Consider the following 26,323-nt stretch of genomic DNA (forward strand, 5'->3'; position numbering starts at 1 on the left):
ACCCAGGCCCAGCTCAAAGGAGCCAACTCAGATGACAGCTCAAAGGAGTCAACTCTTCTCTTTGGTACATTTGCTTTTCCTGCCATTTCATCTCCCACTTCCTTGACCACAATAACTTGCATCTCATGGCAAGCAAAGGGGCCTTACCTGAGTGACTGGTATGTGTGGAGGTTGTATATCTGCATCCCATGTCCTTGAAAGAAGGTCAGAATGTCAGAGCTGGAAGGTCATGAGCCAATGTCCTGCATGTTGTGAATAAGGAAATAGAAGTTCCATGATGGGAGGAGCTGGCCAAGGCTTCCACACTCGGGCAGGGCTGGGTCTGCCAGACTCCAGCCAGGAGCCTGTCGCTAACTCCAGGTCAATGAATGCCTCATTGCTAAGGGGCCCACACTGAAAGGGGCTGGCCATTCATCCTCCAATGGCTTCATCACTTAAAACAAATCCAACCCCTTACTCCTTTCTGTTCCTCCAACATCCCAAGCTCTTTCCCATCCCAGGGCCTTTGCACATGCTGTTCCCTATACCTGGAGCACCCTTCCCCCTGTGTTCATGGGGCTGACTCCTTCTACTCATTAGGATCTTAGCCAGAGGTCACCTTCTCAGAGAGGCGTTCCCCAATTGTCCAATATCAGCGAGACACCATCCCCCTCCACCCATTCTCCATCTACCTCCCTTATGTGACTTTCTTCACAGCACTCAACACTGTCTGAAATTATCTTATTTATTTATTTGTCTATTCTGTGAGCCCCGTCAGGGCAAGGATTGCCTTCGTGCCCACTGCTCTATCCCAGTGCCTCCAAGAAGCTTGACGTGTAGTAAGCATTTAGAATATGTTGAATGAATGAATGAATGAACAAATGAATGAACAAACGAATGGAAAGAGCACCTACAGCAGAGTAGCTCACAATGCAGATACATCCTCAAGCAGTGTAAGCTCTCGCGGCCACCCGGACTAAGACCTCCCCAGTATTGGCAACAGCTGCTAGCTTCTTTGTATATGGAAGCATATTGACCCAGGGCTGAAGAAACACTTGCAGTGATTGGTGTTTACTTCTCTGATCAATAGGTATCTCAGTGCTCACCCCAACACTATCTATTGCTGATGGTTATTAATTACTCCGCCTGCCTTTTCTTGCATCTCTTGACCCTTCATGAAGTTTGTCCTTGTCCATCCTCTGCTTTGGGGATTCCCCAGGCCTGTGGCTGAAGTCAGGAGGGGGCCCGACTTGTTTATTTTCTTCTCCTTCTGAACTTGATGTTTGAACCACAGGTCTAGACTCTGCCCCGTTCTCTCCTGTGCATTTTCAGAAAAGCACCTGTGGAGAGGCTGGGGTGGGAACGTTGTAGGAAAAAGAGCACCTTGGTTCCAACCTCAAGCCTGCCCTTCACTTGCTGTGTGTCCTTCGCCCCACCACTTTCCCTCTCTGGGCCATGATTCTACTCCCCTTCAAAATGAGAAGTCTCTCAGAGACTCCCTCAAGTCATGATATGTTAGGATTCTTCAAGTCTGGGATTCTTCATGAACAGCCTCCACACTCTAAATGCCCAAAGGGTCAAGCAACCCAAGTCCTGCCATCTTTTTTGATTGGGGACATTGTCCATCCCTGTAACCTCTGAACAGCATACCTTCATATATTCATTCAACAATCACTCATTCATCTAGATACACTTCTAACAGACACTTTTGGGGATCTGCACATATATCTGGTATGTGCTTAGTCAGTCACTGTTAAATAAAAGCCACTCCACCTCCCTTCCTCTGGTCATATAAAATGAAGCTCTATCATCCCTATTATATGGATGAGGAAACTGCAGTTAAGGACTCACCCAAGGTCACACAGCTAGTGGGTGGCTGAACCAGGATTTCAACCCAGAGCTGCCTGGCTTAAAGTTTGTCATCTGGCCATTCCAACTGAGAACCCCAACCCTAAAATTCTCACCTCCTCTGCCCCCCTTGAAGAGAGATCCCTGGAGGTGAACTTGGCCATATGCCATTGCTTTCCGTCAAAGGTAGAGCACTTTAGAAAAGGACTGTGGTCATTACAACACTGAACCAAAATATGAGTGGCTTATGGCCTGGAGGAGTTCATAAACTAGGTCCAATGAGTTGCCGCCAATTAACACTGCACCACAGACCCCTCCCTCCTGGCACCAAAGTCCTTTCAGAATCAAAAAGACAGACGACCCAGGTCATACCTGAAGAAAGAAGCTACGCACCAAATACCATTTACTATGCAAAGCAGATTCCTTTTTCCTAGAATGTGCTGATGTTGAGACACGGAAATACATTCAAATTAACCCCTGAGCTATCCTCTTGCAAATTCCTCATTTAGGGTTGACTCCCTGACACATGATATTACTAATCCAGAGCTCCAGGAAGGCACACTGATTACCTTGGATGCATATGAGAGCTCCACTAACACACTATGCAGTTCAGGGTGGAAATCAGAGCTCATGGTACAAGCTCCAGCCCCCAGTGCAGCATCAAACGTCCCCCAGGACCTGGCTCCAACCAACTTCATTCATGAACTCATTAAACAAATACTTATTGAGCACCTACTATATGCCAGACACTGTTCCCTGTGCTGGAGATACAGTAGTGAATAAAACAGTCAAAAGTCCCTGCCCTCCAAGAATTTACATTCTAGTGGGAGAGAAAGATAACAACAATAATAAATTCTATAGCATAGTAGATGGGGAGAAGTGTTATGAAGAAAAACAAAGCAGGACCCAGCAGCAGACAGTGCTGCGAGGTGAGGATGATGATTCAAAATAGGGTTATCAGGGAAGATCTTAAGGAGACAGTTGGACCAAAACTTTATTCCAAGGCTGCTGAAATGATGTAAGGAGAGTTGATGGGGGTTCCATGTGGGGTAGAAACCGGGGAGGTGCAAGAGGAGCACAGAGTCTCTCAAAATATCTGGAAAGTACAGCCCACTGTGTCTACAATGGATTAAAAGTGGGGAAGGGGCATCCCTGGTGGCGCAGTGGTTGAGAGTCCACCTGCCGATGCGGGGGACACGGGTTCGTGCCCCGGTCCGGGAGGATCCCACATGCCACGGAGCGGCTGGGCCCGTGAGCCATGGCCACTGAGCTTGCGCGTCCGGAGCCTGTGCTCCGCAATGGGAGAGGCCACAACAGTGAGAGGCCCGCGTACCGCAAAAAAAAAAAAAAAAAAAAAAAGTGGGGAGGGAGTGGAATCAAGGGAAGAATCAAAGATGACCCCAAGGTGTCCTGAGCCCCTGGAGGGTGGATCTGTTGACTCCTGCAACGGGCACGTCTGCAAAATAAATTGGCGGGATTGGGCTTCCCTGGTGGCGCAGTGGTTGAGAATCTCTGCCTGCTAATGCAGGGTACACGGGTTCAAGCCCTGGTCTGGAAGGATCCCACATGCCGCGGAGCGGCTAGGCCCGTGAGCCACAACTACTGAGTCTGCACGTCTGGAGCCTGTGCTCCGCAACAAGACAGGCTGCGATAGTGAGAGGCCCGCGCACCGCGATGAAGAGTGGCCCCCGCTTGCCACAACTAGAGAAAGCCCTCGCACAGAAATGAAGACCCAACATAGCAAAAATAAATAAATTAATTAATTAATAAACTCCTACCCCCAACATCTTAAAAAATAAATAAATAAATAAATAAAAATAAATTGGCAGGATCAGTTCAGGTTGGGGGATAGCAAGTTTGAGGTGCATATTCAACACGCAAGTGGAGTTGGCAAGCAGGCCAGGTAGTTTCCTTACAGATCTTCTACTCCATGAAGAGTCTCTACAATCTATCTTTGTTCACACAGAGCCTCTACCTGAAGGGCCCTCCCCATCTCAGCAGGAGCGGTCCCTACCCTCATTGCCAACTTATCCACGAACCCGGAATACTGCCCCTCTTCAGAAATCTCCCAGCCCCTCTCCCTACAGCTTTTCCAGGCATTTGCTCTTTCCTACCAGAACTTAACAGGCTGACAAAAGAGGAAATATTTAGGAGTTGAGCAGGGGACGGAGGGAACTGCTGCCCTCATATCTCATGAGTGACCGACTCTCTCCTCGGGAGTATGTTGACCTGCCTTCTCCCCCTGCCTCCTGAGGACCCCACTCTCTTCTTAAGAGTCACAGGCCTTTTCACAATATGCCTTTATCAATATGATTCCAATAAACGTTTCAGTTCCGCATATAAATTCCAGGGCCTGGCTGCCCAGCAGAGGCGACCTGCTCAATCAGCAGACCATAAAGATGTAATAATGCAATTAAAAGGTATGGCCTGTCACCCTCATAAAGCTGGAGATCAATGCAGGGGGAGCTGAGGACATCAGGGAGAGGAATCTGGATTCTCTGCAACATCTGAAGGATGAGGAAACCGGATGATTCAACAGAATCGGGGAACAAGATACCTGGACCTGGAGAGGTTCCAGCTCCAGCTTAGGATCCCATCTTGGACCTCTGGCCTCCTTCAGTGGGTTGGATGTCAAGAGATGTGGGATCTGTCTCCAGGTCACACTCAGAGACCCTGAGATTTTTAAACAAGTCCCTTCAATTCTTTAAGCCTCAGACTCCTCACCAGTAAAGTGGGTGTAATGATAATACTACCTTCTTCACAAGATTGTTGAGACAGAGCAGACGCAGAAAAATTTAATGCTGGAGGGATCCTAGTCCATAAGCTGCAAAATCAAACACCTACAGGGGCTATAGGCAAATGATGGTATGAGCTGGACCACTGAGGCTGGAGAACCTCTTGCCATTCATAAAATCATACAGAATTTGAGTGGAAGGAATCTCAGATCAAACCTTCTCCATCTTGTTTATTGCAGGCATAACACTGAGATCTGGGGAGGGGGAGGGATTCCATGAAGCCCAAAAGAGCATCAGTGATGGAGATGGGACCACAACTCAAATACACTGACTCTGAATTTAGTGCTTAAAGCACTGTCCCACTCAGATGTCCAAGGGAAAGAGGCTGAGAGTGGGAGTAAGAATCACTGGAAGAGAGAAGAGATGAGCCCTAATTTACCTGCAGACAGAAGATAGTCAAGGAGAGATGAACCATAAAAGGCCAAGTTATCTCTGGAATGATGGGCACCCATGGATGACCTTGGAAATTATGGACTTGAAACCAGAGAACTCTAAGTTCAAGTCTTATGCTTATATTGCTTCCAATAGTGATATACTGCTTACAAAACTGGCCTTATTCTCCATTCCTCTCTGTGTGTTTGCCATTTGCAATGTGTCTTTGCAGTTCCTTAAGTTGGGAAGTGGAGTCTATTTCTCTACCTCTTTAGTTTGGATTAGCCATCTGGTGGAGGAGATTGTGTGTCTTTTCCAAGCCTGGGCCTCAAGAGGCCTTATGCATTTCTGTTCTTTATTTTGGAATTTGCTGTCTACCATGAGTCTGCTGGAGGATGAAAAACACGTGGTTCTTAATCCCCGTCAACACAGCTCAACAGTTAGCCAAATAACAGACTTAAGGAAGACTATCCTAGACCATCTAGAAGCATGAGTGAGCCCAGTCATGATTAGTCTTCCTAGACCATCTAGAAGCATGAGTGAGCCCAGTCATGATTAGCTGAACCCAGCCAAGACCAGAAGAAGCACCTATATGACTGTAGGGTTGTAAACAATAATAAGTGCTTATTATTTGAAGCCACTGAGCTTTGGCATTGTTTGTTACTCAGCAACAGCTAACTGATACATCTTGGTTCCTTACTTTCTAGTCTTATAATCTTGGGAAAATTCCCTCACCTCGTCAAGCCTCAGTTTCCCCAGTTGCAAAATAATGAAAGTGGTGATGATAATGATAATGTCAACCCACCGAGGTCTTTGTGGCGATTAAACAAGAGAATGCACTCAAGACTAAGAGCATAGTACCTGGCATACAGTGAGTGCTCAATATATGTTGATTTCTTTCTTCCAGGAAGCCATGCCACAGCCTTGGTCCACCAAGAGATTAGAGGATATGTGGTTTGCTCCCATTTCAGAAAGACTTGTAGTTAAATAGAAGCTAGGTCTTGGAATTGCAAACCCAAGTCCTTAGGCACCCCTGGACTCCTCTGGAACCCCTGGCCTGCAGGCCAGTCAGGGCAGGGGTAAGTGCCAGGGCAGGCAGCCTTGATGCCGGCTGAGTTCAGCAGTGCAGTTTGCTCTGCTTGCCAGAGCTTGCATGTTTACATACATCCCATAATTACCATCTGCACAGCCAGCGGCATTTGTTGCAAATGGGCCGTTTCCATCTGTTGAAGCAATTTCCTCAGAGGAATTTGCATTGATCACTTTTTTATGCAAAGCTTTTGTATAGATCATTTTAACCCCCAATGGTTTTTAATAGGTCTAGATATCTGAAGGGCAGGGAGGGGCCTCAGAAGGAAGGAGGCTGAGGACTGGGGAGAGTCGCGGTGCGGGGGAGGTGGGGGGAAGATGGGGAGAGATGCGCTCTTCCACAAAACCCCACCTGTATTCCTCATCTGCAGTGACCCAACTCAACCACTGTTCAGGACCCCTGCCCAGGCAATGCCATTTCAAATATTTATTGTTTGCCTTTATAGTTGAGCTGGTAGCTCGTGGTTAATGGAGAGGCCTCGGAATGAGGGAAAATGGGGCGTGGTAATTAGCCAAGCAACTGGTGACTGCAGCTCAGAGCTTCGTACCTGAGAGGACCAGATGGACAACTTTGCATATTTTTGACAGCTGTAATGAACAGGGCAGCTCCATATTGATTAAATGTCTGGGAAATTAGTGCAACCCTCTGGAGCTTCATTATTTACTATTTCTGCTCAAATTCTCAGCAAAGTTTATACAAGCAGAAGTCTGCGGTAAGAGAAGGGGAAAAAGAGGAGACAGTTGAACAAGATGATAAATGCTTTCTAGAGGCCCCAGCGCAATAGATGCAAAATGGGGGCTGACTGTGGTTTTAACATTGAGCTCCTGGAGGGTAAAAGTCTAGGTTGATTCATTTCTGCATTCCCAGTGTCCAACGTGGTACCTGGCACAGAGTAGGCTCTCAGGAGATGACTGGCCCTAGACAGAACATTTAACTAGAAATAAAAATCTAGATTCTGGGCTCAGGCAGAGATTTGAGGCTCAACAGGCAGATGACAGACTGTGCCTTTAAAGTAGATGAAGTCACGTCCTTGAAAATATAACTAGATCTTTAGTAAACAAAAAAAAAAATCATGTGGAGGTAAGTGATGTCCCTGCCGTTACCCCAGCCCCACATCGACTCTCCTTTTTCTCCTTTGAGCACCATGACACTCAGTGGCTATGGGACACTGGATAAATAAAACAAGACTGGTCTAAACATGCCCTGACAAGACTCAGGTGGAGTTTTTCAAGGTATGGTCTGCAAAACACCTGCATCAGAATCAGCTGGGAAGTGGATTACAAATGCAGATTCTAGGGCCCTTGTTAAGGAAAAATTTATTCAGACATGTGTCAACAATGGTGAGGAAGACTTCATTCAAGGGGGTAGGGGGTATGTCACTACTACAATGAGGATTTTGCAATAGGTGAGAGATTTTGGGCTCAACTCCAAATGAATACAACGAGCCAAAGTGGGAATTTACAGCCAAGGAGCAGAACTGGGGGAGAGGGGGCATCTGTGGATGGAAAATTACTAAGAGGCAGGGTAATTCTTTGCTAGACTGATCTAATAGGATTCTTGCTGAATGCAGGCCAGAGTGATAAGATATCAAGGGTCGGGGATTAGGAATTTGACCAGATATCAAGGGTGATCAGACCAAGAATGGGGGATTTTGGCTAAACTGACTCAGCAAGATTCTTGCTAAAACTGGAGTAAGCAGGTCAGAGACAGAGTCCATGGTCCACGTCTAATCAGAAAGAGGACTCAGAGGAGCCTGACTCAAATTTGGCCAAAAGAGAGAGTCATTGTCACCCCCAAGAATCAACAGGTTAAATAAGTTCCGAAGGGATTCTAATGTGCTGATGTTGGAGGATCACCGTAGGCTCTGGAATCCTGGGTTAGAATCCTAGCCCTGCCTCTTGCCAGTCATGTGACCTGAACAGGCCAGAGCTGCCCAATTGAAAGGCCTTGGAGCTGTCCCTGGTGCTGCCCTGGGCTTCGGTGCCTCACTCTACTAGTCTGTTTTTCCCACCCTAATTCATGACCTCTCTTCATTCAGTAAGCCATGTTCTGTCCCTCCCACAGATGTCTGGTCTCCTGTGCATGACCTCATGCTAGGAAAACACATTCTGAAACTCCTGTATATGCTCTGACCCTTCTCTTCATTGTTTGTAGAGATCTCTCCTACTTCTGATTCCAGGGGACTGGCCACACTTCACCTAACACCTATTGATTCTGATCTTTGGCAAATGCAATCACTGCAACAGAATCTCAATGCCTCCATCAGGAGAGAAGAGAGAAAAATCCTGGGTGGGAGTCTAGGCATCAGACAGATATGCAGATTGGTCTAAGTGACTTATTTGCTATACTTTTTTTCATTTGTCATATTCACAGAGGTAAATCGGGTCTTGAATAGCACAGTAAGTCTTCAATAAATGTTGAAAGGATAGAGGGAAAAAGGACAGATTCAATACATGACAGATTGATGGAAATGATGATGACGATGGCGACGACAATGCGGATGTCGATCATGGGGACCGTGATGATAGTAACGGCTCCATTTTGCCACAGGCCCCGCAAAGAGTTACTCATTTATATCACTGGCTCCTGAAGACATTTGGGTTTGAGACCCTGGTTTATTAGCTGGATGAAGAAATGGATGGATGGATGGACGGAGGAGTACAGGGGTGGAGGGAGGGATGGCGTGATAGATGTATGAATGGATGGAAAGAAGGACAAAAAGAAAGGTTGGAGGAAGAAAGGTAAAGTGAGATATAAAAAAAAGAAAGAAAAGGAAGATAGTGAAGACTAGAGAAAGAAAAGAAAAATGGGGGGATGAGGGAGACCATAAATTCTATTGTGCTGTAAACACTCATCAAGCAAGACTAAGAGAAAATGAAGTAAATTCACCCAATTCATCACAGAATATTACTGTACTTCATTTACTTTCCCTCCAATTAGGTAAAAAGCCTATTCTATTAACAGCCACCCTTGCAGATCCAGACAAAATTAACTCCCAGTGCCTCATCCAGGCAGCAGGGCAATTGATTCTTCCCCCTAATCCGTTTACTTCATTAGCAATACATTTATCTGGTACATGCATTTTGCCACGCTGCAGCAATGAAATGTCCCTGCAAGGTGTGGGGTATGGGGGAGGGTTTGGAATATTAACCAAATCACTATTACCACCATGGCAGTGTTTAAAGATCATATGTAAATCAAATGTCAAGGGAGAAAATTGTAGCGAGGGCTGTCAGGAAACAATTTAGCGGTGGTTAAAGGCACAGCTCATGGCTGGGTGAATCGTGAACTTTGCAAATGGAAAACCGAGCTGGCTTCCACTGTGGAGGCTGATGAGACCCAGGGGAAAAAGAGTGGGGAGGCTGGGGAAATGCTGGATATTTGTACCCCACAAAAATGAAAACAAACAAACAAACAATGCATTAGCTTTTAAATATTCACAGCCAGCTGCTATGGTGAGTTCCCATTGAAAGTGAATTTGGCCTCTTCAAGAATTTCACCACCATTTCTGTCTTTTTCATTTAGAAGGAGGATTTAATTACATGGAAGAGCAGCTTTAAAAAAAAAATACTGTGGGCTCTTTATTTGTCCAGACTTCAGGAGGTTGGTTTCCATGTTGCGAAACAGATGATAATGATGATGATGATTTTATTATCACATGCCCTAAGGATGTTTGATCTGTAATTCTTTTCTTGTTAAGTTATCCTTTTCTTGGGGAGTTGATCGTGTGTGTGTGTTTGTGTGTGTGTGTGTGTGTGTGTGTGTATGTGTTTGTAAAATGATTGGTGGCTTACTCTGTCATCATTCAGTCACTGCACAAGGTATTTCAAGCAGGAAGGGATTTAATACAGGGAGTTAGAAGCTTCCTTAATTGTTAGAAACACAGAAGGAACCCAGCTCAGGAAATCCAGAAGCACCAGAATCACAGGGAGTATCACAGAAATGTTGGTTGCCTGTCTCCTGGAAATAGACGATTCCCAAAGTTAATGTAGACGCCACCTGCAAAACCCATGCCTTCCTTTTGCCAACACCTCGCCCCTGCTTGCAGATCCCTCCAGGGTATTATGTCTTCTCCTTTCCCACCTTCAAATCTCACGCAAGGGCTCCTCCTTCTTTCAGACAACTCCCCTCTCCATAAACTGTATCTCATGTAAAGAAAATTGCTTTGGAACTCAAATCATGACTCCAGAGGCCAAACTTGAGACGTTGTGCAAGGAGATTCACCTCCGAGAGCCTTAGATCCCCCAGCTCTGATGTGGGCTTAATAGTACCTGGTCACAACAGAGATGTTGCTGGGACGAAGTGTAAAATATCTAGGTACCCAGCACATAGTAGACACCAAATCAATGCCAATTGCTTTTTTTCCTCTTCCTTTTACCTTTGTGCCTCCCTGGGAAGTTCATTTGAAGCCAATTTCCTCCACAGAGATATTGCCAGGGCAGAGGGAGAGAATTCCCAAGGTTCCAGGTCCCCTTGGGAAAAGTCCTCCTTTAAAGAAAGCCATTAAGGATTTAATTTCTTATCATCTTCGATTCCAACTAGCCAGAGTGTTATGAATAATATCCTATTAGCTGGAGACGTTCAAACAATCACCCGTTAACATGTTCTTACTGCGAAATGATGAAGCGTCCTCCGAAATCACGGTGCTTATCTGCAGCCCACTCAGCAGGCACTCCATCACGCCCACCAACGACACTTCTTGTATTGCTGTCTTGGATTCCAACTAATCATTACGGGGAGGTAGGCAGTGGGAGAGCTGGGAGCCTCCCTTGGCCTCAGGCTCCTGAGACAGGGCCCTGCTTCACTTTGGCCTGCCCCCTGGTGTATGGTGAAGTACCTGCCCCAGAGGGGATCGGAGCAGATTCTCGAGAGATAATCATTAGGCAAATCACCAACATTCAGTGATTTTGTAATAGGGAAACCAAGTCAGGGAAGCACTGATTGCAAAATGCATCGAGCCAAGAACAGACAAAAAGAGAGGAAAATTACACAAAGGAGTTATTTAAAATAAAGAAAGATATAAATGAAACAGCTAAAATAGAGACATCAAGTTTCAAGAGTAAGAAGAGCCCCCAAGATTGGCTATTCCAGTTTTTATTCCTCTCCCCCCAAACCCCAGAAAAATGTGTGTTATAGAAGCTGAGCCCAGCAAGGCATTCTCTGGCCAGGTAAATTAGGGAAGCACTGAGTAATCAGAGCCCATCTTGCTGCTTCGAAGTATACATCACATGCTAAGGACTCCGACCTGCCCTGTAGGTAAGACAACCACTTAATTCTTTCGGTACAATGCTTACCAAACCTGTTTAACCACAGAATCCCTCTTTTTGTCCCTGCATCTGCCAGAAACATTCATTGGTAGTGACAAGGCTTTCTGTGAGACAGTGAGCCTAAGTTCTCTTTGTTTTTAGAGTCTCTCTTAATTAAAAGAGCTTTTTCCCTATTTTTATACTGATCCAAGATCAAAAGGAAGTGTGATATGTATTTCATAAAATGGCTCCTTTTGAGAATTCTGGATGGTGATGGTGACCCCACTGAGCTCTGCAACAAGGAAAGAGGAAAAGGAGTTAATAGGTACTGTGTTCCTACTATGTGCTAAGCACTTCAGAAGCATTGCCCCACTAACCCCCCCCCCCATTAATCCTATGGAGTACATTCCATTGTTTCCCCCTTTACAGATAAGAAAACTGAGGCCAGCAAGGCTTGCTAAAGAGCCCCATTTCCCTGAGCCAGTGACAGCCCATGTGTGGATTCTCAGTCCTGGCCCAGAGCACTTCTACCTGGGACAAGACACTCCTTAGACCTTAGGGTGCCGGGACCCACTTTAAAAATATGATGATTCTGGGTGTTCAAATGCAGAGGATTCATGGACTCAATAAGGTCCAGAATTAAGGATACTATGCTTCCACAGTGCTGCTACCAGAGGCAGAACAGTGCCCAGATGCAAGCAGGGGAAGAGTCTACCGGTCCCCACTGCCACCCTCGGCTGTGAAAAGACAAAACCCATCAAGATAGGTGAGGCTCAGTCTCCCATCTCAGCGTGCAATAGCTCCAAACATTTCACTATTCCCCCCAATCAACTTGTAAGTCCTTCCTGTTATTGTACCCACTTTACAGATGAGGAAACTCAAGGCTTGGGGAGGTTGTTTACCTTGCCAAGAAGTAAAGTCATTTAGAATTTAGGAAAGAAAAAAAAAATGGGAAGGAAGGAAGCTCCAAGAAAGGACAAATGATCATTTTTGAGTACTTTGTATATGGCCTTCCAGGCTGGAGTTCCTCATTTAGTTTTCTCAGAAATTAGAACTAAGCAGGTGCCTGGCTCCCACTTTACAGATGATGATGCTGAGGTCAGAGGTTTTAAGTGAGTCCTTCCAGACCACAACAGGGTAAGATCTGGACCCGCTCCTGCTCCCAGCCCAGACCTGTTCCCTTTCCTCTTCCCTTCCCTTAGCTCCCTGAGCAATTTCAGGGACTGTTTTTATTCCTTGGGTTGTGGATATGGAGGACAATGGATCAGTCACTTGGCAGGTGGGGGAGAGGAACAGCTAGAGGAAGGATGCGACTATTTAGGGGAACTTCTATGCTTAAACACTTCCCTGCCGGTTCTCTCTGACCTTGGGCGGCTGCCATCACCTTAAATGCACAGTAATACACGCTCAGTCACTGTTCAATGCCCAGGGGAATGGTTTAAGGCCCTCCACTGGAGTGAATATTTTCATGCAGGGTATAATTCCTTTTAAGACCTTCACAGCGTTCCTGCAGCCTCCACCATGCCCTCTCCTCCGGAGAGCGTGCGGCAGAAAGAAAAGCCACTTTCTAATGAGGGAGCAAGGAGCTTCAGGCAGAGGAGCCCAGGCGGCACCGCCCCCGGGCTGAAGGAAGTGTCTGCTTTCTTATTATCTTCTATTTTGCCCCCTAAAATCCATCCTCGGTAATAATAATTACGGCCAACTGTTTGCTGTGCGTCAGGCCTATTGTAGAGACCAACACTTATAATCTCATTTAATCCTAACAACACTGAGAGACTGGTATCCCATTTTACAGATGAGTAACTGAAACACAGAGAAGGCAAGTGCTATATGACTTACCCAAGGTCACACAGCAAGAAAGGGGGAAGCCAGACTAGAAAACTAGGGAGTCTGGGTTCCATATATAACACCAAAATACATTCCATCCAGCAATCAACCAGGGGGATCACCCCAAAGAACAAACCTAATCATGTCACTCCCCAGCTCCAAATCCTCCAGGCTCCCTACTGCCCTTGGGCTGGAGATCAGATCCTTCCCCACTGCATCTTCAGACCCTGCCTACCTCTCCGTCTTTGTTTTGTCCCACACTATTCCTGGCTCTCAGCATGATGCTGCACTGGTCTCTTGTGTTTCTAGAACCCTCCACACTCTTGCCTTTGCCACAAAGGGCCTTTGCATCTGCCTTTCCTCTGCTTGGAACACTCTTAGCCACACACCTTCAATCCATTCTCACCTGGTTAACTCCATCTCATCCAAACACCACTTCCTCAAGGAAGCCTGCCCTGATTGCCACTCTTGGTCAACACCTCCATTAGTTCCCTTTGCTGCGACTGCCACATATCTACTCGTACATTTGTTTAAGAGATTATTTCGTCCACATCTGTTGCTAAAATTAAACGGTCCATGCCAGGAAGGCAGAAACCATGATTATCTTGTACACTGCTATTTTTCTGGCTCCTGGAATCATGGGCATCCAAAATATATGCTGAATGACTGAACAAATGAGTAGATGAATGAGTGAGTGAAGAGCCATAGGGAAGGAGCAAGGCATCCGGGTTGGCAGAGCAAGTCCTGTAGGGCTGGGACTAGGGTGACACAAGTGAGGCACTTACCTCTGGCACAGAATTTAAGGGGCACCAAAAATTTCAATAATCAAGATAAACATTTTAGTGCAATATTTTAAAAATTCAAATTTAATGCAAACAAAAATCCACGATGAACAAAGTCTAAACATTTTAAATAAAGTGCCATGGGAGTCACATTGGTGCCTGAGGCAAAAGGGAAAATCAGTAATTCTAATTCTGTCTTTGTTTAAAATTTTGATATTTTGTTCATCAGAGATTGGTTTGCCTTAACTTTCGCTTTTTAAAAAAATACTTCACCGAAGCAGTTTTTTTTGTTTGTTTGTTTTTTACCTCGACTACTGGGATTTTTGATACCCTCCTTTCAATTTTGTGCCCAATGCTTTCCTCATTCTCGTCCTGGCTGGTTCCAGTCTTTGCTTTGCCATCAGGTAGCTCTGCAACCTCAAGCAAGCCACGTGACCATTCTGGTCTTCTCCTTCCTCATCATCAGCAACGGGAGGTGGCCCACAGTTGGGCCTTTCATCAGTGAGGTGGTGAACATGAGCACCAAGCAGGTGCCACAGGGCCTTTGCACTTGCAGTTTCCTTTGCCTGGAACATGCCAGGAACACATAAATGGCAGCTGCCCAATTAGTAGTGTCGTTTCTATTTCATAAATGAGGAAAGTGAGGCTCAGGATATTAAATGAGTTGCTTCAAGTTGCAAATCTTGTAAAGCCATGGAGCTGAGTCTTAAACCTTCATCTTGTGTTCTCCGCTGTCTCTCCAAGTCCAACCCTCCTCAGTGAGCAGAGGCAGAGCTTAAGAACAGAGCAGGGAAGAACAGGCAGCAAGCGAGGGGCAGAGACAGGACTAGAACCCAGGTCTCCTGGTCCCCAGCTAAGGCACTTTCCTCAACCCCATGGTGCTTTTGGAATTTGCAGAGACTTGTAAGGCTTTGTGCAGTGCCCACCAAAGGGCCCAGGAAACTACGTAGCTCAGTCGTGGGGGCATTTGAGGCATCTTCCAGTGGCCAGCAACTGGAGGCATCCTCCCTTCGTGGTGGTCTCATATTTCATGCAGCTCAGAATTCTCTCCTCTCTGACCTGGTGCAGCTACCTCTGCCCTCCTAGAAGCACGGAACAGTGAAACGGAGGTGCTTGGAGAGGCAGCTGGTTCTCAGAAGATGCGCTTTGGGCAAACTCTTTAAAAACAATCCTTCCTCAATTCCTCGGTTCCTCTGCTATTAGCAGAAGAAAAGTATTGTGAAAACAGCACAAGCTGTGCAGCTGGACAGAGGTGGACTTGAACCCGTTTGCCTGGCCTTGGAAAGTCCCTTCACCTCTATGTCGCACCATTCATTTGTCAAAAGTGGATAAGAGATGTAAGTGCATGTGTTTTTGTATATATGCATGTCTACACGTATATGTACCTCGTGTATGGGTGCACACCAGCCAGCACATGTGTGCATGCCTGCATGTGTCTGTGCTTTCGTGTATGCATGTGTATCTGTGTGTGTAAATGTATGTATGTGTGTTTGTGTATATACACGTCTACACGTGGATGTGGCACATGTGCGTCTGAATATGTGTGTGCATGTCTGTGTGTACATAAGGACGTGAATGAGTGTGTGTCCTTACGTATGGGTGCACATCCGTGTGTGTGTGTGTCTGTGTTTCTGTATGTGCACGTGTCTCCTCTTTGGTAGACGAGAAGCCCAATAAATGAGGTGAAGGATAACGGATGCGAAATACTTTTGAACACTGCCCATTCCTTCACACGCGTAATGAGGGAGTGTTAACATTCACATTCAGGATGAAAAGCCGTTTTGACTGATCTCCCCCACACCTTCCCCTCTCCCTTTGCTTCCCTTAAGTTCTCTAATTGTCAGCTCTGTCCACTCAAAGAGCAGTGGATCCCAGCTGCATGTAACCTTCCCTGACCAAGTCGCTGGAGAAAGCCAAGCTTTCCGGTTGATGGAAGATCAGCTCTCTTTAATTACCATTTTGAAAATTACATTTTGGATGGAAATCTCTCCAAAACTCATTCTGTTCTTTGATACTTTGCATGGAGGCCCTTGAACTGAATCTCATATCTATCATTATGAGCATCACTAAGTTTCCAGAGAGATGAACGGGTCTGCACAAGAAGGCGTGTTTCCCCCACACAGAGTGGCCCCAGAGTGCTCTGGTTTTGACGTTAGTGAGGCTTCTTCCAAACAGTCCTTTCTCTCCCTAGCCCATGAAGGCATCCACAGCCACCTTTATCTGCTTTTACCCGCAGCTGTTTGCTTCCCTCTCCCTTCTATTTGTTGCATCCAACCTGCAGACCAGGCCAGCTAACTACCTTTGTTAATACTGTGTGCAAAATCAGGGTAACTAGGCTCTGAGTGAGAGTCGAGAGTTGCTGGTGAAGATGAAGATTTTACAGCATTCATATCCTTGCTGTTATTGGTTGGCGGGTGGACAGTAAGAGTCCTGTTTCACCAAACTCACAGAGATGTGCCAGGCCAAACAAACGCTCCATCTGCTTCATTCATTCATTCATCACAAGTTTATAGAGCTCCAGCTACGTGACAGGGATTGTTCTCAGCACAGGGGCTCAGGGATGCCCAGAGGCTTTCTGGATATCTGAGGCTTCCAGAGAGGTGAGCTGTGGATAGCTGAGGTGTTCCTGAATAAGACATGGGACTTGCCCTTAAGATTTTGGTCTTTTGGAGGAGACAGGACACAGTGGACATACAAGGGCATATGCCAACACTCAGAGACACATACACGGACACACATGTATGTGTTGGCAAACACACACACTCACACATCAGGCAGTGCAATAGGAGGGCTAAGTGGGGAGGGTGGTAGCCAGGCATTTGGGGCATCTAGGTGGGTTGAGGCAGGACAGGGAGGCCCCTCCCTACCTTGCCATCACCTCCCCTAATTCAGGTGAGTTTCTCGTGGCAAAGGACCAGGGAGAGAGTCAGGAGACCTGGAATCTAGTCCCTGTACCCCAAATGATCTCTGTGCGATTGTGACCTTGTTTTACATTTTTTAAATTGGTCTGTAACTGACATATAACACTGTATTAGTTTTAGGTGTACAACACAGTAATCTGATATATGTTTATGTAGCAAAATGGTCACCACAGTAAGTGTAGTTAACATCCATCACCACACATAGTTTTTAATATTTTTTCTTGTGACGTGATCTTTTAAGATCTACCCTCTTGGCAACTTTCAGATATGCAAGACAGCATTGTTAACTATCGTCACCATGCTGCACACTGTGTCCCTATGACTTACTTATCTTGTACCTGGAAGTTTGTACATTTTGACCACCTTCCTCCAATTCCCTCTCCCCCCACTCTCTCTGCCCATTTTTTAATCAGACTGTTTGATTGTGACCTGAATAATCCAACAATTCCCCAATCTGGGCCTTGGTTCCCCAGCTTAAAAATGATGAAATTGGACCAGATGATATCTGAAGCCCATCTGAGTTCAAACACTCTAATCTTCTGATTCTAATAACAGAATCTATCATAATAATCACCTTGTACTGAGTGTTTACCATATTCTAAGGGTCATGTAACCATCTTATTTAATCCTCACTTTAACCCAATGAAGCAGGTGCTACTTTCCCGTTTTACAGATGAGAAAACTGAGCCTACAGGCAATTAAGTGGCCTACCCAAGATCACACAGCTAATTAGTGTCAGAGCTGGGATTTAGATCCAGGGTGTCCAATCCCAGAGTCCATGCTCTTAACCACCGATCTGCTGGGCTTCTACCATCCTGTGATGTTATGGTTCTGGGGTCCTGTGTTCCTAACCGTCCATGCCCCTCCATGCTTCCCCATGCCTTTACTTAGGGCCTTTGTTAGCAACATCTCAGACTTCATGAGGCCGTGTGGGAGAGAGGGAAGAGGAGAGCCAGGGCCTCCGTTGCCTTGGAACTCCAGGTGGGCGGGCACCCCAAGGTCCCCGGGCCCAGTTCCCCTGCACGTTCATCTGGCACCGGCTGGCAGATGGGTACGCTGGCCAGTCCTGCCAGCTTGCCAGCTGGCCCCAAGCACCCAGTGGCTGGCACCTCGGCCACTTGGATGGGCTGCCGGCCCCCCTCACACAGGCATGCAGCTGGCAGTGAGAAGCAGACGGGCCGGCCGGTCGGGCCACTGGCTCTGCGCTAAACTACCAGCTGGCTTTGCTGAGCCTGGTGCCTTGGCACCTCTGGGCTGGCATCGGGGGCAGGAGGGCTGACACTCTGGCTTCCTATGGATGGGCAGCTGGCACAGGCAGCAGAGAGGAGGGCTCCTCGGCCCCCTCCTGGCTGCCCCCTTAAACGTCCAGGGGCCTTGCCAATGGGAACTGAAGCCAGAATCCACCCTATCGTCACTCTGAAGAGTCTGCAATGGGAGCGAGCTTCCTCTCCCACGCTTTCCATGACCTGCATCAATTTTCACAAGCTCTGGCCTCCCTGGGATGTGCCCCGTTCCTGCGTTCTGACTCCCAATGTTCTAGCCTCCTTTGTCTGCTAAGGAAGGGGTGGACCCTGGCAGGCACTCCCCGTCCCCGCCAGCTCCTCTCTACCTCCCTCAAAGTCTGGCCACCTGTCCCTTTACAGCTTGGCTCAGGTTCTGTGGCTGCCAGAAGACTGGGCCTATCGAGGGCTGGGATCCTGTTGAGATGTCATGTGAAAGCCAAGGAGACGTGGGCTCCAGTCCTGGCACATCCCCACTACTGCGGTGAGAACCTGGAGCCGCGCCTTTCCCTCCCTGGGCCTCGGTTTTCCCGTCACTTTTTCCCATCTTTCTTTCACTCTAAAGTGAAGAGGTCATAATAGAATAGAGTCTCATCTTGGGGTCCCTAGATAAACCTTAGTGGATTCATTACCCCTGATATTTTATGCACAATCTCACACGTTTGGGTGGTGTTATGCGTTGAATTGTGTCCCCCTGAAAGACGCTGAAGTCTTAGCCCCCAGGACCTGTGAATGTGATCTTATTTGGAAATTGGGTCTTTGCAGATGACTGAGTTAAGATGAGGTCATGAGGATGGGCCCTCATCCAAGATGACCGTGTCCTTATAAAAGGGGGAATTTGGATACAGAGACAGATGGAGGTAAGATGACGCAAAGATACAGGGAGAAGGCCACCTAAGAGCCAAGGAATGCCTGAGGCCACCAGAATCCGGGAGAGCAATGGAACAGATTCTCCCTCCCCACCCCTGAAGGCACCAACCTGCTGACACATTGATTTCAGACTCCCCCCCCCCCCCCCCCCCCCCCGCCAGAACTGTGAGACAATACCTTTCTGCTGTTCTAATCCACCCTGTTTGCAGTACTTTGTTACAGCAGCCCCGGGGCACTAATACAGATGGGCATAAACTTTTCTAAGAGATGGTCCATACATTTCACAAGGTTAGCAATGGGGGTCTTGACCCACCCCACCCCAACTCGGACCATTAAAGTCCTCCCCAATCCTGACATTCTAGAATTCTCCATAATGAAGTGGAAGAAACAGAAAAGCATGACAGCCAGCTTTGGCTCCCCAGGGGATGCTTTATTCAGGCAAAGGGAATTCATTACCCATGATTTCAGATTTGGAGGAACTTAATCAGGACTAAAGCCCAGCTCTCCTTTAATATCTAACTTTGCATGTGGTATCAGAAGGCCTTGGTTCAAACCCCTGTTCCCTAATTTCTGGCTGGGAGACTGATTAAGCCTGTAGAGCCGCCAACTGGAAGGCAAATGAAAATGTGAATGAAGCAACTTTAAAAATTAATACTCTCTCAGCCTATAATTCCACTTCTGGGAATTAATCTGAGGATACATGTCAAATTATAGAAAAAGTTTTATTTAAAAAGGCATTTATGGGAGTGGTTGGTTTATACGTTTTCTAAAAAAGCAAACAAGGAACTAGCAGTCTCTAAATGGAGTTTGGTGGTTTAGGATACTCTCAGCTGCAGGTAATAGGCAACCAATTTGGATGCCTGCAAGGCTCAGGACATCTATTATCTCACCTCGTGGGAAGCCCAGGGGGAGGGTGCACTGATGGGATGCCTCCAGGGGTCTGGATCTACTCCTCTGTGTCCTTCCCTGCATGTCCACTTTGTCCCTGGTCTGGCTCTCCTCATGGACACAAGATGGCTGCAGAAGTCCTGGCATCACTCTCTGATCAAGCCACCTGCAGAGAAAGAACAGGGGCAATGTCTCATGAATGCCTCTTTATAAAAGTCAATCAAGGACTTCCCCGGTGGTGCAGTGGTTAAGAATCCGCCTGCCAGTGCAGGGGACATGGGTTCAAGCCCTGGTCCGGGAAGATTCCACATGCCGTAGATCAACTAAGCCGGTGTGCCACAACTACTGAGCCTGTGCTCTAGAGCCTGTGAGCCACAACTACTGAGCTCACGTGCCACAGCTACTGAAGCCCGCATGTTCTAGGGCCTGGTGCTGCCACTACTGAGCCCACATGCTGCAACTACTGAAGCCCACATGCTGCAACTACTGAAGCCCGTGCGCCTAGAGCCCGTGCTCTGCAACAAGAGAAGCCATGAGAAGCCCGCACACTGCAACGAAGAATAGCCCCCGCTCACCGCAACTAGAGAAGGCCCGCGCGCAGCAACAAAGACCCAATGCAGCCAAAAGTAAATAAATAAATTTATTTAAAAAAATAAACAACAACAGTCAATCAACCTTTCCCAGAGGCTCCTATATCTCATCACCTGTGATTGTGCTGTGCACCCAGGTCTTAACCAACCCTGAAAAGACAAATGGGGTGACTGTGATTGGCATGGTCAGTCAGGGCTCACCTGTGAAGCTGGAGGTAGGTTACCTGCAGGACAAGGATGGTGAATTTGGACTGTATCAGGAAGGAAAAGGTGGGAATGGGACTGAATATCTGGTAGGCAATCACCAGGGAGATGATTAGCCATGGGACAGTGTGGTAGTCACTATCTGGTAGACTAGCAGCAATTTAAAAGTTAGAATTATGTTAAAATTAAAAGGCAAAATAATAAAAGGATATAAAGTCTGAGACATACATGACAAGGGTTAATATCATCAGTGGAAAATGCATACTTGCAAATCAGTAAGACCAACACTCTGAGATGACTTGCAAATAAAAATATATAAGTAGGATATAAATATCCATTCAGTCCAGTGAGAAAAGGAAAACTGATATCACTGATAATCAATACATTTTGTCTGTAAACCTGTCCAGGTTTATAGAAACTCACCAGTGCTACTGAATTTTTGACGAAATGACCACTCAAATGCATTGTTGCTGAATGCATGAATTAGTATAGCAAGTTGGTCTTGAAACTGTGTCTGCTTTAGTTTTTTAACTGAGGCAAAATTCACATAACATAAAATAAAGCTTTTCAGAGCAGACAATTCAGTGGCATTTGGTACATTCACAATGCTGTGCGACCATGACCTTTATCTAGTTCCAAAGCATTTTCAACACCCCCAAAAGAAAATCCCATACTCATGAATCAATCACTCCCCTAACCCCCACCTCCCAGCCCCTGGCAACCACTAATCTGCTTTCCCTCTCTGTGGATTTATCTATTCTGGATTTTCATATAAATGGAAACGTGCAGCATGTGGTCTTTTGTATCTGGCTTCTTTCACTTAGCATTGTTTTCTAGGTTCATCCATGTTATACTACACATCAACACTTCATTCCTTTTTACGGCTGGATAATATTCCATTATATATGCTGCTTTTGGACCCATCAATTTCACTTCTGGAAATTTATCCCAAGAAAATTATCACAAAGTGTGCAAAGAACGGCTGCCACGATCTTCTGGAGATGTTATTTGGACAGCTGCAAGATGAGATTAAAGAAGTTATTTATGATTCATCTATATGATGGGATACTATGAAGGGGACATGGGTTCGAGCCCTGGTCCGGAAAGATTCCACCTGCCACAGAGCAGTTATATTACAGTAGAATGTTTCATAATACAAGAAAACACTTATGACACATTGATGCTTTCTGAAAAGCAGATTATAAACTGCATGTTCTCGATAACCCAATTTTCCTTCATTCTTTACATTATATACAGTATTTGTTACTTATGGAGCATTCACTGTGTGCCAGGCACTGTTCTAGGTGCTAAATATAAAGCAGTGATATAAATAGACAGAATTATTGACCTCAGGTAGCTTTCTACGTCACAGTGTGTGTAAGTCTGGTAGTTGTGGTGGGGGGGGGGGAGTGGGGAATGAATAGGAAGTCGGGGGTCCCATGAAGGAAGGTAGAAGCAGGTTATACTCATGTGTGTTGAGAGTCTGGATGCATAATTAGAAAACAGCCTGGGTGGTGGCTTCCAAGCAATCTTTATTTCTTTGTTTTTATGTGCCCATAATGTCCACATCTTCTTCAATAAACATATGTGCTACTTTTAAATTCAGGAAAAAGAAAGCTGACTTGAAAGTGATGGGCTTATTAAGAACTAGCTCCATTACAACATCAAAATGAATATAATAGAAATTTAAATAAAACTGCACAATCTAAATGTTATAGAATCTATGCTTACAGAGATTTTATATATTTAAAAGCTGGTTAGAAACCCAGTTTTTGTATAGTCATTGGCACATAGTGCGTGTTCAACAAGTACCTATTGGAGGAATGGTTTATTTTCCCTTTTACATCCTATGTTTTGTATTTTCCACATATTCCTCTGGAGCATTCAGTTCCTTTCTTTGTGAAACAAAACATCATATTTTTTTTAAAAAGTTTAGGATTATAATATATTTGCAAGGTAAGTAAAGTTTAGTGTAAGGAGATAAATGAAACCAGGTTTGCAGAGTGCTTTCTGCCTCGTAGTAGGCCTTCTAGAAATGTTTGTTTCTACTTTTCTCCCTGGAGTGCTTTTAAAAAAGATCCTATTTACAAGAGAAAATTGATTCCCATGCAACTGTTTTTCTCCTGCACATCTGTGACATAAATCATAGCCTTCTTGAAGAGCATCTTCAGAGCTCGTAAACTCTCAGAATTGGAAGAAACCTTGATGATTTCCCCATCCTATGCTTCATCGTCCCAATCCCAACTTATGAATAAGGAAACTGAGGCCCAGAGATGGGAAGCAACCTGTCCTAGGTCACACTGGCGGCCAGTGACAGAGCACGGATGGGAACTGGCTTAGTCTGATCTAGCTGCCATAACAAAATACTGCAGACTGGGCAGCTTCAACAACAGTAATTTACTTCCCCACTGTTTTGGAGGCTGGAAGTCCAAGATCAAGGTGTTGGCAGGGTTGAGTTCTGGTGCGAGCTCTCTTCCTGGCTTGCAGATGGCGACCTTTTCGCTGTGTCCTCACGTGGCCTTTCTTCTGTGTGCGCGTGGGGAGAGAGTCAGCTCTCTGATGACTCTTCCTCTTATAAGGCACCAGTCTTATTGGATCAGGGCCTCACCCTTATGACCTCATTTAGCATTTAACCATAATGACCTCCCTAAAGGCCCCATCCCCAAATACAGTCACATTAGGGGTTGCAGGTTCAACATAGGAATTTTGAGGGCACATAACTCAGTCCATAACAGGAACCCACTCCTCACTTCTCTCAGTTCAGTTCTTTCTACTAGGTCCAGCTTCCCCTGCCAACTGGAGTATGAAGGATGCTCAGGATACTATAAAACTTTATGCTCTTTGGGAAAGAGTGGGTTGTCTGTTTGGAGCCTTTGCCTTCCTTACCCCAAAGCCACACTTCTGCTGGAGGCTGCCTTCATCCTTGCAAAGAGACAAGGTCTAGCGTCTAGGAGAAAAACTCTAGAAGGTTCCCACTCCACCATGACCCTCCAACAGTGGACTTTACAGAAGGAGATATGCCTGCTAGTGCATTTAACATTTCCCAAGGGGCCTCCTGGGCCAGCTCCTGCATTGGGCTCCAGGGGACCGAAACAAGCACAATTCTTCCTTCCTGTATCCAGACACCAGTGGAGGAGAAAGACACACAAACAGATGACATGTCTACGTGATGGAACAAAGGTCTGAGTCCCAGGGAGGCCAGTCTCAGGGGAGGGGCTGATGCTGTTTAGGGCAAACCTGGGTAGAAGCTTCCATGAAGGCAGTGACTGTAGGCCCATGTTCTTGAACTGATGCCTGGACACTGAGATTGTATGCAGAACAGTGGGAACGTGCATTGTTCCTTGGGAGAGTATGCAATTTTACACCTGATTGTCCAGAGGCATTTTAAGTCTCTCTGCCCCTCAAAGAATTTAAGAACCATTGTGTTATTGGACAAGGAAGCATTTCTGGTTGCAGAAGATCTAGTCCTTAAGAGTGGAGCGTGGCAGGTGCGGGCAAAGTAAAAGAACAGACGGAGCTCACATCACTTACCCCTAGCTCTCTTCGGTCTGGGTAAGGGAAGAATTCCTGAAGCCCAGGGCTGCACTTCTCTTGAGTCTTGTTAACTCCAGAGATGTCCTTTTGCTTCTCATGCTCTCCTTTAAGCCACTGATGGCCCAAGCATTCCTAGTGCCCTGTGTCCAGAGACCAGCCACATTCTCTGGAAGCTGGCTGGAAATGCAGACTCTTAGACCCCACCCCAAAATTGCTGAATCTGAATCTGCCTGTTACCAAGATCCCCAGGTACATGGCCGAGTGTGACAAGCACTGGCCTGGAGAACCCCTGTCACTCAGAAAGTTCACCTTGCCGCCTTCCCCTGGACAAGGTCAGATCAGCCCACCACACCTCCAAGCAGGCAGTACTAGCATGCCAAGTTGCAGAGGAGGAAACTGAGGCTGGGAGGAGGGGATGTGGATTGCCTGGTCAGAGGGCTGGAGGATCCTGGCCACACCAACTTATCCACCACCTTGTAACCTCGAGGGAAGAGCCAGCAGCTCTGACCACCTGCCTGCTGCGCGCACCATGGGAGCCCTGCCGGGGAGACCCAAGGAGGGAGTGGTCCACACCCTCCATCCCTCCTGCCCACCCCCTGCATCCTCCCAATTCTCCAGTCATGTATAAAACATTCCCAGAAACCACTTACTCCTCATGCATTTTCCATGAAGCCAGGCCCAAGTTAAAATATATAAACATAAAAATACCAAGAAGCACTTTTAAAAAAGGAAAGAAAAAAGGACATGTTTCATAAAATACCAAGAGACCCATCTCTGCACTCGCCCCCCTCCCAGGGCCGCCGCCCAGGGTTGCTCTCAGCTCCCTCCTCTCCCATGCTTTTCTCTCCTCCCTTCGCATCACCCCTTTCCTTCTCAGCTTCTGCCGTTCCCCTCTGTTTTCCTTTTCCTTTTTCTCTTCTTTCCTCTTTCTCTCTTCCCTTCTCTCCTCTCTGTTCCTGGGTCTTTTCTCTCCCTTCATTCACCCGTCTCTCCGTCTGGGTTTCCACCGGCGTTTCTCCGCTTCTTCCTGTCTCTCTTCCTCCTTCTCTGTCCCACTGCCTTCCCAATTCCCTTTCTCAGTATCACTCTGAGTTAGCATCTCCTGTTTCCTCCCCGCTGAACGTCTGCCAAGGTCTCCTCCTGTCCCACACCCATGAAACGGCTAAAATTAAAAGGAATGACAACGCTACCAAGATTTGGTGAAAATATGGAGTGACCAGAATCTCAGGCACTGCTGGTGGGCGAGTAAAAGTGGATGCAGGCGCTTTGAAGACAGTTTGTTAGTGTCTACTAAAGCTGAAAGTACATTTACCCTATGACCAGATATTCCATGCCTGGGTCTATGCCGAGGAGAAAGGAGGGCTTATGTCCCCCACAAGGCATGTAGACGAATGTGCATGCCAGCGTTATTCAGAATAGCCCAAACCGGAAACCATCCATATGGCCACGGACAGGAGAGTGGCTGATTGGATTCTGGTTTATTTATATGCTGGAACATGGCACAGCAATAAAAAGAATGAACTACCGTTACATAGCACAATGTGGACCAATCTCCAAAACTCTGGGTTTTGAGAAAGAAGTCTGGGCACAAAAGAGTGCATGCTGTATGGTTCCACTTAGAGGAAGTTCAAGAACGAGCAAAACTCATTGGTAGCCCAAGAAGGGAGAAAAGTGGCTGTCCTTGAAGCAGGCTGTATGACTGGAAGGCAACACATGAGAGCTTTCTGGGGGCTTTGGGAATGTTCTGCATCTGGATTTGGGTAGAGTATGAACCTGGGTAAAATATTCATCTGTACTACACTTAATACACTTATACAAAGAAAATGCTATCTATACACAATGGAATACTACTCAGATATATAAAAGAATGAAAGTTTGCCATTTGCAGCAACATGGATGGACTCGGAGGGCATTATGCTAAATGAAGTAAGTCAGACAGAGAAAGACAAATACTGTATGACATATACTGTATGGTATCACTTATATGTGGGATTAAAAAAAAATACACCAAACTAGTGAATATAACAAAACAGAAAGAGACTCTCAGATAGAGCGAACAAACTAATGGTTACCAGTGGGGTGGGGAGGGGCCGCAGA

At 46.3% G+C, this 26,323-nt stretch overlaps 1 long non-coding RNA gene across 1 annotated transcript in view; it reads right to left on the reverse strand.

Annotated features, from left to right (window-relative positions):
• LOC307196936 overlaps window positions 1-26,323 on the reverse strand; it is a 222,781-nt gene that overhangs the window by 49,495 nt on the left and 146,963 nt on the right. Inside the window, exon 2 of the long non-coding RNA XR_013831293.1 lies at window positions 19,901-20,064. This is a non-coding gene — a long non-coding RNA (uncharacterized lncRNA). The remainder of the gene's footprint in view (window positions 1-19,900; window positions 20,065-26,323) is intronic.

Source organism: Stenella coeruleoalba (assembly GCF_951394435.1).
Source record: "Stenella coeruleoalba genome assembly, chromosome: 14".
Taxonomy (NCBI): domain Eukaryota; kingdom Metazoa; phylum Chordata; class Mammalia; order Artiodactyla; family Delphinidae; genus Stenella; species Stenella coeruleoalba.